The 12353-nt window shown below is 47.9% G+C and overlaps 1 pseudogene; it reads left to right on the top strand.

Moving 5' to 3' along the window:
• Positions 1-8068: 8068 nt before the first annotated feature.
• Positions 8069-12152, top strand: LOC142458416 (ubiquitin-conjugating enzyme E2 L3 pseudogene; annotated as a pseudogene).
• The last annotated feature ends 201 nt before the right edge of the window (positions 12153-12353 follow it).

The raw sequence follows: 12353 nt of genomic DNA, 5'->3' as shown, positions 1-12353 counted from the left end.
ATACTTTCTTTTATTAAATTGGCATTCCATGATGCTCACCTTCCCGACACAACTGCTGAAGACAAAGCAGGTGAATAAGCAAATGTGAAGAAAGCTGATGGTGCCCTGCTATCAAAAGTTATAGTGTCTGGGGTCTTAAAGGCTTGAAGGTAAGCAAGCGGCCATCTAGCTCAGAAGAAACAAAGCCCACATGGAAGAACACACCAGCCTGTGTGATCACGAGGTGTTGAAGGGATCAGGTATCAGGCATCAAAGAACTAAAAATCATATCACTGTGTGCTCACCTCCATGATAACGGTCACTGAAGACAAATGGGTACGTAAGCAAATGTGGTGAAGAAAGCTGATGATGCCCGGCTAGCAAAAGATATAGCATCTGTGGTCAAGTGGCTTCTAGCTCAGAAGCAACAAAGTCCACATGGAAGAAGCACACCATCCGGTGTGATCACAAGGTGCTGAAGGGATCAGGTATCAGGCATCATGTGAACAAAAAATCTTACCATAGCGAATGAGGTGGGAAGTGCCGAGTGGAGACCCAAAGCCCATTTGTAGGCCACTGGACACCCCCTTACAGAAGGGTCTCAGGGAGGAGACGAGCCAGTCAGGGTGCGATGTAGCAACAATGAAACATACAACTTTCCTCTAGTTCTTAAATGCTTCCTCCTTCCCCAGTATCATAATTCCAATTCTACCTTACAAACCTGGCTAGAGCAGAGGATGTACACTGGTACAGGGCGGATGATCCCTTCAGGACCAGTGGTGTGAGTGGCGATACTGGGAGGGCAGAGGGAGAGTGAGTTGGAAAGAAGGAGCTGATTACATGGATCTACATGTGACCTGCTCCCTGGGGGACGGACAACAGAAAAGTGGGTGAAGGGAGACGTCGGACAGGGCAAGATATGACAAAATAATTTATAAATTATCAAGGGCTCATGAGAGGGGGTGTGGGGAGGGAGGGGGAAAATGAGCTGATGCCAGGGGAGTGGAGAGCAGATGCTTTGAGAATGATGAGGGCAATGAATGTACAGATGTGCTTTACACAATTGATGTATGTATGGACTGTGATAAGAGTTGTATGAGCCCCTAATAAGACGATTAAAAAAGAAGAAAATGATGATGGCAGCGTGTGTGCGAATGTGCTTGACACACTGGGAGGAATGTATGGATTGTGATAAGAGATGTTAGAGCCCCCAATAAAAGTATTTAAACAAAGTAATGAAAAAGAAATAAAAGGGGGAAAAAAGAAACGTAAGCTTTACCTGACAGCCCGCTGCCTTATAGCTAAGGAAGCAATCTGCACAAGGAAGCCTTTCTGTGATGCTGCGTCAACACCAGCTGACACAGAAACGCCAGGAGGCTACATCTCAGCTCTTAACTGTACACAGAATGAATGACTACCTGCCGGAAACAGAAGGATTTCTCCCAAGTTATCTCCCCCGGATGTATGCCAAACTTAGCTGCTTGCGAATGACTATACACTTGGAGGTCATCAGGAGTAGATCAGTGGTCATTCTCCCTGAGGGCTATCAGCCATCAGTCACCACTGTTTATCCCACAACATGTAGGACCTATTCCCTTCTCATAAGGATAGTAGTTGTCTGTTTCCTTGTGGGAGACCCTAGAGAGGTCAAACCCACCCTAAGATAACCAAGGTTAGGCTGCCATCATGAATCTAGGGTCTGCCCATCTCGTCACATGTATACCCCTAGACCTTCCCATTGCTGTGGGCACACCCCTAGCTCATCCCCTTCCTGTCACGCTTATGTCTATCATACATCACCTTCCTATGATGTGTTTGCCTATTGTATTGCCCCTTCCTATGACGTGTGGTTACCTGTAATCATGCCCCCCTAAGGGATATAACCCAGGGTTAGCGATAAATGGGGGCTCTCTCCTCTCACAGCCGGGCTCCCCCAACAAGATCCACCGAGCAGGGCTGAGGTGAGCATGCTACCATGAATTGTATCTGACTCCATTGTTCCAATCTCTCCTCTACCTCTCATGCTCGCTATGACTTTACTATAATCTTTACTTATTATCGCTGCACAATTGCACCTACTGGACCCATGATGATTTGTTGGGGACTCGCTTCTCCCCACAACCAGCTGCTTCCTTTGGGACCCAATGAAATATTTTAAGAGCTGAGAAAATATCAATCCCACAAGGCTTTAGGATACATGCTTTGAATACATTAGCCTGGAAAAAGAAAAAAGCCTCTCAGAACTGTCGATGACATGACACTGTGACAGTCCACCTGCCATCCATCAGTCAACAAATCCTTACTAATCCCCTTGTATATACTGGACCTGGGACAGGATGTGGGGGCAGGGGGACAGTGGCAGACAAAACTGAGAGGTTGCCTCCATCCGGTAACTAATCGTCTTGCAGGGAAGACAAGAAGTCAAATCAACAACTGTCTCCTTAGATGCGTGTGGCCAAGAAGCATGTATCACGGGGTTCAGCCTTAGGGATCTAATCTCGGTGTCCAGCGGCGGTTTGCCTGAAGGAGTCAGGTATGAGCCAGTATTTGAAGGCTGCCTATAAGTTAGGGGAAATAGAATGAGGAAACACATTCCGGATGGAGATTATGAGTTTGAAGAAGCGGGAGGATTTCCATTCACATGGCTGGAGCAGAAAGGATGAAGGCAAAGCTGTGGGAGACTCGGGCCATAGGCCACGTGGGACCTCTTGCCCCCCGGAGGCTTTGTGTGAAAGAGTCCCACGATCCGATTGGCATGTGTAATACTGCTCAGCGGAGATGCAAGGGTGGCTTTGAGGTTTGAAAGGAAGCGCTGCCTGTTGCCTCAGCAACGCAGACCCCTCACCATTGTGGGCGTTGCAGAATCAACGTTCTTCAGAGAGATTTAGCAGGTAGAAGAGCCAACACTTACAAAGTCACTGGATTTAGGGTTGACGGAGAAAAGGGGAGGAGGGGTTTCCACCTCAAAAAACAAAACCAGAAAAAACCCTCACAGCCACCATCATGTCAATGCCAACTCAGGGTGCCCTCCCTGTAGGGCAGAGAGAACTGCCCCTTTGGGTTTCCCAGGCTGTAAATCTTTACGGGAACAGAAAGCCTCATCTTTCTCTCTGGGAGTGGCTGATGGATTCCAGTTACTGACCTTGCAGTTTGTAGCCCAGAGCGTAACTCCCTTCACTACCAGGGCTCCTTGGAGTTCATGAGATGTGTTCTAACAGGAGAAATGGCCTTTATCCAGCTCCATGGTCCCTAAGCTGGGAAGGAAACTCCCTGCGCTGGAGTGCCCTCCAGGGCACTGGGATCCCATGGTGGCAAATCTGGAAGGCAGCCCAGTGTTGTCTCCTCCCCTCTCAGCCTAGGATAAGTTCATTTACAGTGGTTCTCTACCGTCCTCATGCCGCGCCCCTTTCATACAGTGCCTCATGCTGTCGGGACCCCCCAACCATAAAATTATTTTCCTTGCTACTTCACTGTCATTTTGCTACTGTTACGAATCGGGGGGCCCCTGTGAAAGGGCTGTTGCAGCCCCCAAGGGGTCACAGCCCACAGGTTGAGAACCGCTGATTTAGAACATCATCTGGAAAAGATGATCGGAAGCTTCCACTTGACTTGGATGGAGAGACCAGGAGTGAGTCAGAGGCGTGAGTCATCGGGCTGGACTGATTCAGGCTTTGAACAAGGCGTGACTTGGTGACTCAACGACAGGACAAGCAGAAACAAGCTCCTCCCCGAACTGCCCACCTGCATTCCGCTCAGTCTAATCACCTGTTTCAGGACAACTGGCTGAAACTCTTTGAAGTCCACTGAGCCAGACCCCATGTTCAGATTTAGAGTCCCTGGCCAGAAATAGCGCTGTCAACATCCTGGAGTGTCCGGCCCATTGTCCACCGCTACAGTGGAAGCTGCTGACGGTCCTGTCGGCACTTCCAATCTCCTGGAAAGGCGATGGGCCAAACAGGCAGGGGATGTGAGTAGAACTTTACACAAAAGAAGCACAAGGATAGAGAATCCTAGGAGACCTTTGAGACACGGCATCCCATGAAAGAAAGGATCCATGATTTCTTTGGACACTGACCCCATCAAGTGGGTTCTGTAGTAACGAAGAATAGGTGCCCATCACAAGTTAAGCAGGCTTTTCTCTAGCATCCTCTCTCCGTGAGGACAGCAAAAAGGCATAACAATGGTCGTGCCAAGAAAGGCAGTGGCCATGTGCAGCCCACTTGCTGCACCACTCGCTGTGTGTCCAAAGACAAGGCCATTACGAAGTTCGAAGTAAGAAACACCAGTGGAGGCTGCAGCCATCAGAGGCATTTCCGAAGCAAGTATCTTCAATGCAAATGTGCTTCCCAAGGTGTCCGTGAAGCTACGTTGTTGTGTGATTGTGTCATTCCCAACAAGGAACCCAGTCACATGAAGCCAAGCGACTGAATTCGCGCACCCCCACTACACACACACACACACTTGGACCATCAGGTGCTGCCCACGACCACCCCCAAAGCCTATATAAAGATTAGAAGCTGAAAAAATAAACCTGAAAGGAAACAAAATGGACAATGTTCTTTTAAAAAAAAAAAGTAAAGTGCATGCCCTTGTAACGCATGTTCTATGTGAGAACAAATGGACAAGATCAATTTGAAAGGGTAGAGGAGCAGGCAGGGTGCCGTGGGTCTAAGTCAGTGGTGGTGGGAAGATTCAGAAAGCTGGTGAGCCAGCCTGTGTGATCCTGAGATGGTGATGGGATCAGGTATCAGGCATCAAAGACCCAGAACAAAAAATCGTATCAATGGGAATGAGAGGGAATGCAGAGTGGAGACCCAAAGCCCATCTGTAGACTATTGAAATTTCCTTACAGAAGGGTCATACGGAAGAGATGAGTCAGTCGGGGTGCAGTATAGCACCAACAAAACATACAACTTTCCTCTAGTTCTTTAATGCTCTCCCCCGCCCATCATGACTTCAGTTCTACCTTACAAATCCGGCTAGACCAGAGCATGTCCAGGGATACAGATAAGAGCTCACAGCACAGGGAATTCAGCACAAAATAAACCCCTCAGGACCAATAATGAGAGATACCAGGAGAGGAAGGGGAAGGCAAGGGGAGAAAGGGGGAACCCATCACAATGATCTACATAGAACCCCTTCCTATGGGGCTGAACAACAGAAAAGTGGCTGCAGGGAGACAGCAGTTGGTGTAGACATGAGGGGGTGTATATGTAAATTATCAAGCGTTCATGAGGGAGGGGGACTGAGCTGATATCAAAGGCTCAAGTAGAAAGAAAATGTTTTTTAAACAATGATGGCAACATATGTACGAATATGTTGGACACGATGGATGGATGGGATAAGAGGTGTAAGAGCCCCCAATAAAATGATTTTTAAAAGAAGACTGGTGAGCATGCCTGTACAACTTGAAGAATCATCCACGCCACTGAGTTGTCTATGTGGAAACTGTCGGTATATGAGTGTGTTTATTTTCGCTCAAAATTCTTTAAAAAGGAAATTCTGTGTTGGAGAAATAGATTCCATCGTACTAATAAATCAAAACCAAAGCAAATCCGTTGCCATCAAGTTGCCAACAACGCCCAGTGACTCTAACGTACAGAGTAGAAGGTCTCCCAAAGCAGAATTTTACAGAAGCAGACTGGCGCTCCTTTCTCCCTCGGAGCCCACTTCTTCTGCACCGTCAGGACTCATGGAGGATGAAATGTTTGGGGAATAAATTGTAGCGATGGCTACATGACTTTATGAATACAGTCAAAGCTGCAAAACTGGACCCCACAAAAATGGCTTGAATGGAAACTTTGATCACCATAAGAATATTTTTACAGGGGGAGGTGGTGGGGGGGATTGAGGAGCAGCTGACATGAAAGAGTTCAAGAAAGAAGATGTTTGTTTCATTTGGACCTGAGTGTGGTAGCGATTCTACAACCCTGCTTCGTGTGATTGAACTGTGGAATGGTATGATGTCTGGATTAGCTCCTATCAAGATAATTTCTTTAAAAAAATATTTTTTTATAGAATTCTTTAGTTAAAAAACAACATGTGAAAGTGTCATATCTCACTTTCATTGGATAAAAGAATAAAACTTTATCAGGAAGCTCCGGTGAAATGGATATATTTATACATTACTCATTGGTTGGAGGGTAAATTGCTGTTATTGGACATTTTTCTCAGGGCCCTTTGAAAATGGGTAATAAAAGGTAAGAAATGATCAGCTCTTTGACTTTTTTTTTAACCTTAACTTTTTTTTATTAGATAGCAACTTTATTTTTTAATCGTTTTATTAGGGGCTCATACAACTCTTATCACAATCCATACCTACATCAATTGTGTAAAGCGCATTTGTACATTCATTGCCCTCATCATTCTCAAAACATTTGCTCTCCACCTAAGCCCCTGGCATCAGCTCATTTTTCCCCTCACTCTGTGCTCCCCCCCTCTCTCATGAACCCTTGACAATTTATAAATTATTATTTTGTCATATCTTGTCCAGTCTGACCTCTCCCTGGCCTTCACCCACTTTTCTGTTGCCTGTCCCCCAGGGAGGAGTTCCTTGTAATCGGTTCCCCCTTTCCAATTCACCCTCCCTTTCCCCTCCCGGTATCACCACTCATACCACTGGTCCTGAAGGGATCATCCGCCCTGGATTCCCTGTGTTTCCAGTTCCTACCTGTACCAGTGTACATCCTCTGGTCTAGCCGGATTTGTAAGGTAGAATTGGGATTATGATAGTGGGGAAGGAGGAAGCATTTAGGAACTAGAGGAAAGTTGTATGTTTCATCGTTGCTACATCGCACCCTGACTGGCTTGTCTCCTCCCCAGACCCTTCTGTAAGGGAATGTCCAGTGACCTACAAATGGGCTTTGGGTCTCCACTCCACACTCCCTCCCTCATTCACAATGACATGATTTTTTGTTCGGATGATGCCTGATACCTGAACCCTCGACACCTCGTGATCGCACAGGCTGGTGTGCTTCTTCCATATGGGCTTTGTTGCTTCTGAGCTAGATGGTCACTTGTTTACCTTCAAGCCTTTAAGACCCCAGATGCTATATCTTTTGATAGCCACGTATCATCAGCTTTCTTCACCACATTTGCTTATTTACCCGCTTTGTCTTCAGCAGTTGTGTCAGAAAGCTGAGCATCATGGAATGCCAATTTAATAGAAGAAAGTATTCTTGCATTGAGGAGTACTTGAGTGGAGGCCCAATGTCCTTCTGCTACCTTAATACTAAACCTATAAATATATGCATATAGATCTATTTCCAATTCTCATATATAAATATATTTGCATACATACATGTCTTTATCTAGACTTCTATAAATGTCCTTTGCCTCCAAGCTCTTTCCTCTATTTACTTTGATTTTCCTCTTGTCCCACTATCATGCTCAGTCTTCATTTGGGTTTCAGTAATTCCTCTACACTATCCTTGGTCACGCCCTACCACACCCTCCTCACCACCGATTTGGATCACTTGTTCCCTTGTCCCTGGGTTTGTTAACACCACTACCTTTCCCCTCTCCTCCCCCTCTCCCATGTCCCCCCCGGAACTGTCAGTCCCGTTGTTTTTTCCTACAGATTGTTCATCCAGCCTATCTTTAGACACACCTGCGGAAACAATAATATGCACAAAAACAAGACAGAGCAAAACCAAACAACAATATACAGCAAAACATCAACAACGACAAACCAATGACAACAAAACAGAACACAAGAAAGAAAAGCTTGTAGTTAGTTCAAGGACTGTTTGTTGGCCTTTAGGAGTGTTTTCCAGTCCATTCTGTTGGGGAACCATGTCCTGGCCCCAAAGTCCACCTTCATCATTCCCTGGGGACCTCACCGCTCCATTCCCTTGCTGTTCTGTTGCACCCCCTTAGTGTTTTGCCTCGCTGTGGTGGGATCAGATCGGGCGCAATTCCCATACTGTGTCTCTGGTGTTGTCCCCTGTAGGGCTATGAGTCAGTGAGGGACGTCATGTCTCGTAGTGGGGCTGGCCATGTGGTCCTCCCTGTGGACTGGCTGCTCTAATCAGGAACATTATCCTCAAGACAGGGTGAGCCAGGATGTGCTCCACTCTGTCCTCCTTGCCCTTCATCTGCTCCTGTGTGCTCTGATCAGATATGTCTCCTCTTTGTCTCTTTAAGATAAGAAGCATTGGGAGATAGCTCCAACGATGTGTGTGTGTGTGTGTGTGTGTGTGTGTGTGTGTGTGTGTGTTTCAAAAGAGCCCTTTCTCTCACAGGATTTAGAATGGATAGGCAGAGTGGGGTGAGTGTATAATCTTTTGCAAATAGAGCAGGTGTTTTATGTATCTCAAGTCATGAATTTGCTTATTCATTCATTCAAAGTTTTACGGCCATGGGACTCGGGAACTAAAGAGATCTGCAAGGTAAGGCTCCTTAACACCAAAGAAGTCAAGAATCCCAGAGGCTAAGCTATTGGATGGGCTATCTAAATAGGGTCAGGTTAGGGTTTGGAGCAGAGTAGAAGATGTGGGGACACAGATCATCACCCGACAGAATAACCCTCAAAAGAAGAGGAAGAAGGGTCTAGAAGGAAGCACAGAAGCAAGAACAACAATACTGCTTGTTGGAAGGTCCATAGGTTGAGAAGGATGGTTGGGTATTAGGAGAGCATTTAGTCTACTAACAGTAAGGTTGATGGTTCAGAAACACCAGGGGCTCTGCAGAAACCCTACAGGAGGTCATTATGAGAGGGGAGTGGATTTGGTTCTTGGTTTGGAAAAGGAGTCTGTGATAGTGACATAATCTAGTGTCAACTTGAGACTATTAAGAGTGAAGGGGTAGACCTGTCAATCAGGTCGCAGCTTGGTGACCACATTTGGAGGTGCAACAGAGATAAATAGCTCATTGGAGGCCAATACATTCACTCTCCACTTCGCATTCCTGTTGACAAGCCATCTTGAGCTATGCTGATGACAGCCAGAGCCCTGGAGCTGGAGGGGCTTCAGGGAGACCCCTGCCAGTGCTGAGATGCCTCCACCACCATTGGATCCACAAGACTCTCCACCCACTGGCCTGTGATCTTCCTGCATGCCATGGGCTAATATTGGACTCATGGACTTGATCTGGACTGGGATGTTTTCTTACTATACAATTATTCTTCTCTATAAAGCTCTTTCTTATACACATATGAGTGGCTATGAATTTGTTTCTTTAGTCAACCCAGACTAACACAGAAACCTAGTAAAAGAAAAAGGAAATCGTATTAAAAATTGCAATGCAGCGACCGCAGCAGCACCAGATCCAAGATGGCGGCCAGCAGGAGGTGGATGAAGGAGTCTGAAGAAATCTGCAAATGTGGAATGAAAAACGTCCGTAACATCCAGGTTGAGGAAGCTGATTTATTGACTTGTCAAGGGCTTATTGCTCCTGACAACCCTCCATGTAATTAGGGAGCCTTCAGAATTGAAATCCGCTTTCCAGCAGAGCCCCCACTTCAACCCACCAAAGATCACGTTCAAAGCAAAGACCTACCACCTGAACATCGACGGGAAGGGGCAGGTCTGTGATGAGCGCTGGAAACTGGAAGCCAGCCACCCAAACTGACCAAGTCATCCAGTCCCCCATAGCCCTAGTCAACGACCCCCAGCCTGAACACCCACTCCGGGCCGACCTAGCCGAAGAATGCTCTAAGGACCGTAAAAGACTCTAAGAACACTGAAGAGCTTACAGAGAAATACGGGGAAAAGCGACTGAAATCTGCCATGACTGATCCAGCGAGTGTGAGCGGAGAGCCCGGCAGTGCGTTCAGACCCCCTGCCCGCAAAGCAGGGCTCTGTGAAGATTGAGGCACGCCACCGCCCGGCGCACGCTCGTGGCAGTCACTAACGTTCTACAGTTTCTTGATCAAAAGTGGTCTAGACAGCCTGTAAAGAAAGGATTAAGCTTTACCATGTTCTCCTTCAGAAAAAAACAATGTAATGCAGTTGTCAGTCCCTTAACTGGTCATGCAAGGTTGGTGATTCGAACTGACTGAGGGCTCTGCAGGAGAAAGATGTAGCCACCGGTGAGAACAGCTGAGTGCTTCATGGGTGCACCACGAGGGCACTTACACGCACACACACACACGAAATCTGTGCATCTTAAGCTACTTGTTTTCCTCTCATGATCAGTAAAGGCTAATTTTTATTGTTGGGAGGGAAAATGACACGAGACCTGGAGTACCCAATGCCACCCAGTGGATTCTGGTTCACAGTAATCCTGTGGTAGACTAAATAGAACTGCTCTGGAGATGTCCAAGGCTATGACTCATGATGAACGCAGACTGCCTAATCTTTCCCCCACAGGGCCACTTGTAGATTCCAACTGTTGACCTTGGTATTGGAAGGCCTCCAGATAACCTACCATGCTCTCAGGTCTCCATCTTAGTATACTTCAATTATATCTCAATAAAATGATTACTAAAAAATATGCACGTACGTGCTTGGTAAAGTAGAGGACATGCAAAAGTGACCTTCAACCAGATGGACCCACACAGTAGATGCAACAGTGGGCTCAATCATACCTACCATCGAGTCGATTGTGACTCAAAGTGGCCCTCTCTAGGATTTCTGAGGCTATAAATCTTTATGGCATCAGACTGGCTCATCTTTCTCCTAAGGAGTGGTAGATGTACTTGACCCCCGACCTTGTGGTTAGCAGTCCAACACTTAGCCCACAGCGCCACCAAGCCATGTTTTTTTCTCTTATACAAAGATTGCTATAAGTCAGACCAACTCAATGCATGTACATATGCCCACTGAGAAGAATAGAATGAGAAATCTCTGAGCTCTGACAGGTGACCCTGAAGAGAATTCAACCCCCAATAATTCCATGCCTTCCACAATCTCCCTAGCCTGGTGGTTCTCAGCTCAGAGGAATTTGCCCCCCAGAGAACTTTGGGTAACATCTGGAGACATTTTTGGTTGTCACCGCTTGAAGGGTGCTACTGGAGTCTAGTGGGTATGGATGAGCAATGCTGCCGAACACCCTCCCGTGCCCAGGAGGGCACCCCCCACCCTGACACACCTGCCCAAACCGCAGTAAGTGGCTGAGAAGCTCCCCCCAGCCAGGGCCGAGGCATCCTCTGGCCTTCGGGGCGCCTCTGTTTTGTTGGCAGTCCAGAATTACGGAGCACAGTAGCTTCCGCGCAGGACGGGCTCAAACGGCAGAGCATTTGTGAGGATGGCACAGAGCGGGGTGGGCAGCGCCTGCTCACTCTCTTGTAGCTGGGGTCACTGTGAGGCAGAACTGACTCAAAGGCACCTGACAGCAACAACAACAAAAGAGACATCAAACTCCCTCCAAAACACAAATACCAAACTCACCGCCATCCACTCCATTCTGACTCATAGTGGCCCTGTGGAGCGGCTGGTGGTTTCAAACTGCTGACTTTGCAGGTAGCAGCCCAACGTGTAACCCCTAAGCCACCAGGGCCCTGAACAGACATCATGATCCTCCAAACATCAAACTCACTACCACTAGGTCTTTTCTGCCTTAGAGGAACATAGAACCACCCCTTGGGTGTCCAAGACAAACTCTACGGGAGTAGAAAGCCTCATCTTTCTCCCAGGGAGCACGCAGCAGTTTCAACCTGCCGACCTCGTGGTTAGCAGCCCAACGTGTAACCACTGTGCCACCATGGTTCCTACATCCAGGTCTGTCCAAGGTCCCGGGACAGAAGCCACAGTGAAAATGGAGATGAATCTGTTTGCCTGTGGCGGCTGGCTGGTTTGGGGCCTTGCCAGGAGGAAGGGCACCAGGAACTAATACTAGAGGGGGTTGGGCCATTTCCTGAGCGGCCGTGTGGATGTTCCCGGTCGCTGCTATCCACTTGGCCTCCCCACGCATGGCAACCTAATGCTGCCCAGTCCTGAGTCGTTCCCATGACCGGTTTGGAATGGGTCGCTGTGATCCACAGGGCTTTTCACGGGCATGAGACACTGGCAAAGGAGCCCACCGAACCACGGACAGCCCCACGGACTGCCACAAGGACAAACAAATCTGTCTTGGAAGAAGTCGAGCCAGAATGCTCCGTGGAGACAGGATGGTGACACTGCGTCTCACATACTTTGGGGCATGTTGTCAGAAGAGACCAGTCGCTGCAGAAGGAGAGCATGCTTGGTGACATGGAGGGCGGGCCACAAAGAGGAAGGCTCTCGAGGAGATAGACGGACACCGTGGCTGCAGCCGTGGGCTCAGGCACACGAACCACGGCGAGGCTGGCGCAGGACCGGCAGTGTTTCCTTCTGTGGTGCACGGGGTCCCTGTGGGTCGGAACCGACTCGACGGCCTCAGCAAGTGCAACAACCACAACCACAAAGGAGACCACCCCTCACCTCACACTTTGACCTGGAGAATGAGGTCATCAT

Source organism: Tenrec ecaudatus, chromosome 10 (assembly GCF_050624435.1).
Source record: "Tenrec ecaudatus isolate mTenEca1 chromosome 10, mTenEca1.hap1, whole genome shotgun sequence".
In the NCBI taxonomy this organism is placed as follows: domain Eukaryota; kingdom Metazoa; phylum Chordata; class Mammalia; order Afrosoricida; family Tenrecidae; genus Tenrec; species Tenrec ecaudatus.
The sequence above is the reverse complement of the archived record's forward strand: the minus strand, read 5'-3'. Positions and strand labels throughout refer to the sequence as shown.